This window comes from Fulmarus glacialis, unplaced genomic scaffold (assembly GCF_000690835.1).
Source record: "Fulmarus glacialis isolate BGI_N327 unplaced genomic scaffold, ASM69083v1 scaffold3325, whole genome shotgun sequence".
Taxonomy (NCBI): domain Eukaryota; kingdom Metazoa; phylum Chordata; class Aves; order Procellariiformes; family Procellariidae; genus Fulmarus; species Fulmarus glacialis.
In genome coordinates, this window is record NW_009214752.1 from 6,485 (window position 1) to 10,917 (window position 4,433).

Consider the following 4,433-nt stretch of genomic DNA (forward strand, 5'->3'; position numbering starts at 1 on the left):
CCTGGATAAGCGGATTTTGTCAGCTGCCGTTGGTACTCAGCTCTCCGTGAGCTGATATTTGTAGCATTCGTGGATAAGGAAAATCTCACCGACCGGGAGGCGTTCAACGTGTTGGAGATACTACGCTGTCACCCGGCTCGGGGGCCCGCGGGTGCCAGGAGGGCTGTGTTTCAAGCGCTGGCTCCAGGCAGTCCTTGTGCCTGGGTGAAGCTTGTTTGCGGTGTGGGCAGCGCTGGGAGCTTTGGTGGTGGAGCGGAGGGGGTGGAGCGCTGCAGCTGCTCTATAAATAGACCCGACGGGCTAAGATCGAGGGACTAAAGATTGGGTTGCTATGGAGATTGATCTGAATCAGATTACCTGTGGGTCTGTTTTCACAGCTTGTGCATGCGTGGCGACTGCGTGGTCTTGCATGTGCAGCAGGCTGCTTTAGCCAAGCATTTGGGGAGAGAGGAGGCAACGCTGAAGGGCCAGCATGTGGCAAGGACGGGGAAACCTGTCACTATAGCGACTGAGAACCTGAAGCAGTCCAGCTTCACTCTGGGATGCTGCAAAAAGGTTCCCGTCTGTGTGGCATGATACTTCTATTTGTGAACTAATTCTGGTCATGTTCAGTCTATTTGTTAGCATCCCTGTCCATGCTACCTCCATTTTGCTCTGGAAGACTGATGTGGAGGCCAAAGATGTTTGGCTGTGTCAGTACTGTTTTCAGAAGGCAAAGAGATAATATCATTCTGTAGTAGGAAAGGAAGAAATCTTTAAATTATTATCATGCTTCAGAAGGACTTCCAAGGGTGTCTTGTTGTATTACCAAAAGCTGTTTTCACGATTCATTCTCTAATTTTCTTTAATCTGATTTATTCTGTCCTTTCCCTCGAGCTTTATGGATAGATGGAAAGTGGAAACAGTTGGGATGCATCTGCTGTTTTATCTGTAAGGAACTCTTACTGACTCAAGTGATGCATGTGCTCCAGGCAGGATGCTTTTAGAATGTGCCTGCAGTCCTGTTCTCTGCTGGGTGATTTCTTATGCTTGGAACTATCCCTAGGCGTTTCGCAGAACCACACCTATATTATAGACTAACCATACTAGATAAATATGCCATTGTCTGTTTTAGGCATGCTTGCAATGCTTTGAAAATGCCTTCCCTTTTTTTTTTTTTTTTTTTTTTTCCCCCCTTCGCCAAAGTGCTGGTATCTTTTTAGCAGTCACAGCATTGGCATGCACTGCTGCCTTGCCAAGGTAGATGGTAACACACAAAGCAGCTGCACCAGTATAGCAAGTCCATCCAGGTCTGACTTTAGAAATTGTTCCATGTTCTGTCAGGCTCTGGAGAAGGGGAGGTGTTCTCAACTCATCTGCGCTGTCATCTGTGTTTCTTGTGTTAGTAGAACCACTATAGTATCTGGATAATAGGGATAATGGGCTTCCTAGAATGTTGCGTATTTTTAAGTATAAAACTGCTAGCAATGTTTAATGTTCATATAGCTGTTAAGCAGAGAAAGTGTAAAATGGCTCATGTGAAATGGGGACTGCTTGTCTGCTTCTTTAAAAGCTTAGTACAAGCAAAAATAGTATGTGCTATACCAGAGATAATGGCTGGAATGACTTGAAACAGACTTGGAAGAAGTAACCAAAATGGTAATGTTTCCATAAAGATTATTAAAATGTCCAAAGACAGGTCAAAGCTACCATGAGTAGTTAATATTGTGCTTCAAACTGTGTTGATTCCAGTTCTACAGTGAGTTAAGTCGGGTTCCTGGCCACGCAGGTGAAGCTGGCTGGTCCTGAGGTACTTGCACCTATTTCTCATAGCTCAGCAGATAGCTGTCTCAGCGTACTCAAGGTGTGTAATGTGAGAAGAGGAAACATAAATCAACCAAAAAGTGGGCATTGAAACTCCTGACCCTATTTGTGTTTGTTTCAGCTTTCAGTTTAGTCCGATTAGTAGGGATTTTGAGTTCACAGTAAACAATGCACTAAGGTCAGGCATAGTAGCGATAGATCTGAACTGAGTACAGACTGTCTTGGCTGAGAATAAATAGACATTCAAGATGTTCCAAGGACATTTTAGAACTGAAAATTTAGTTCCTTTTGGACATGGCTGGAAATCTGGTCTTTCGCAAGGTGAGATTTCAGTGAACCAGAATTCATGTGGCTTCTGTCCTGTAGTTCTTGCTGTCTCCTTCACGACTTCCTCTTTTTTCTCTTAGAAATTAATGTCCCACTGTATGCTTTTCACTCAAGTCAGTTAGTAAACTGAGTTGTATGACCCTGATTTATATACTTAAGGTATCCATGCACTGGTGAACTGTGCGGTATGATCCTTGTACCAGATAAAAGCTGGAAATAATGGAAGGAGAGGCCTTTCTGGTACCATCCTAAACTATGGAAGAGTTGCAAGGAAAGCAGGGCTTAACATCTGCCTGTTGGAAAATAATCTGTTTTCTTCATACCATTTTTTCAAGCAATGATTTAACTAGCTGCTGACTGTCATAGAGTTGAGTGTAAGGCTGGCCTGTCAAAGCTGGAAGCTTCTGTGTGAAAAAAACGACTGTAAGGGAGCTAAGTTGGGTTAACAGTTTGTTGCGTTCAAGTTACTCTTTGACTAAACGTCTTTGTTCCTCTAGCTTTGCGTCTAGAAAGAAAAGACACTTTTAAAAAGACTGAAGACTCCAAGGGGTAGATGAGACAGGGGTGCTGCACAGTTCGTGTCTCTCGGGACTAATGCTCGATATCGGTCTGACACAGGTGGCTCTAAACTGATAAAAAGTCTGCTGCAGTTCTTTCACGCTACCATATCTGTTCTGTGGTGTGGTGCTTTTCACGAGAGAGTGTGTGTGTTTATATCGACTTTTATTTCTGGGAGGCCTTTAAATTGCAGAATATCGTGCAGATTGTCCTCTAAGAAGTCGTGCTACAACCTAAAACGTGGGTGTTTGGGGAATTTTGAAACGTAGAGTAGTGCCAGTAATAGAAGCGTTGTTTTGAACACTTTTTTGTCTTGAGTTACTGGTAGGCTGTGGGTTAGTGCTGGCTCTGGCCTTTGTCTTTGCATCTAGGCTACTGTGCCAATTCCTACTAGTTCGTGAGTATTGCTGACAGCTGCTACCCACTACTACGTGGGTAGTGTTAGTTCTCACCAACCTGTTCACCATCCATATGAGTGCTTATTTAAATTATGGTGTTCTCTGATACGTGATATGTTTGTGCAGTATGTTTCTGTGGTGGCGTTCACTTCTTTATTTTTCTCCTTTTCTTGAGTTGAAGTTATAGGAAGTTTCTTCTCAAGCGCTGCTTGAGGATTCAGCCTTCAAAGGGCTGGTTCCAAGATTTCTGCAAAGAGAAAGCACACTGCAGAAGACCTTTTCAGAAAAAGCAACCTAGAGTTAAAGCAGCTTGAGAGAGAGAAGAGACCATCAATGTCAAAACCTGTAACATCTCAGAGTCAAGATAATCTCTCAGTTCAGGTCCAAATGCCAACATGAAAGAGAAGAAATGGAATTATCTCTCAGTTGTTTGATCTCTTTCTGTTCTAATGTACTTAGTGTGTAAAATCTAGGAGCTAGAGGAAGGATGATAGCAAATCTCTGAGAAAGAAACTACTTTACCTCTTTATTGCCCGTAGAGAAGCTGTCATCTGTAGTTCTGTGATCGTATTATGTTCCATCAAATTTTCCAGATTCTCTTAGCTGCTCGCTCCTACCTTTTCTTTGTGCCTGCACAAGCATTTGTGTGGCCACTTGGTGAACCAAGTCATAGAAATAACCTAGTAAAAACAAAAGTGGCAAGGGAGGAGAAGGAAGGGTGTTAGTTTTAGTCCATATCAATTCCACAATCTGGTTCACCATGTAACTGCATGAGGACTTCTACCAGCACAGAGGAGGGAATGACGCTGGCCTGAAAGCAAGCTTTTGGCACGTAGGGAGAGAGAGGCAGGACTGTAATGCCTGTTTGTGTTGATTTATACAGATCATCAACTGTGGTGTCTGATTCCAACCAGTAGGAAGGTCGGTTCCAGCAAATATTGATCTAATGCTCTTTAATTGCTGTCATCAGCCATTACTAGATCTCTGAAGAAGCAAGAGATTGAATAGGAAAAGGCAAAAAATCTGAACTTGATTCTAATTCTTCTACCTCTTGCTCCAATCCAACAAAACTTCATCTTTCAAAAGAAAGCCTTTGTCCTCTGTCCTGGTTCCGGCTGGGACAGAGTTAACTTTCTTCCCAGTAGCTGGAGGGTGCTGTGTTTTGGGTTTGGTATGAGAGGAGCGTTGACGGCCCATTGATGCTTTGGTTGTTGCTGGGTGGTGCTTGCACCGGGGACTTTTTGGCCTCCCATGCTCTGCCAAGTGCAGGGGAAGCTGCGGGGGGAGCACAGGCGGGGCGGTTGACCCAGCTGGCCAATGGGGTATTCTATACCATGTGATGTCATG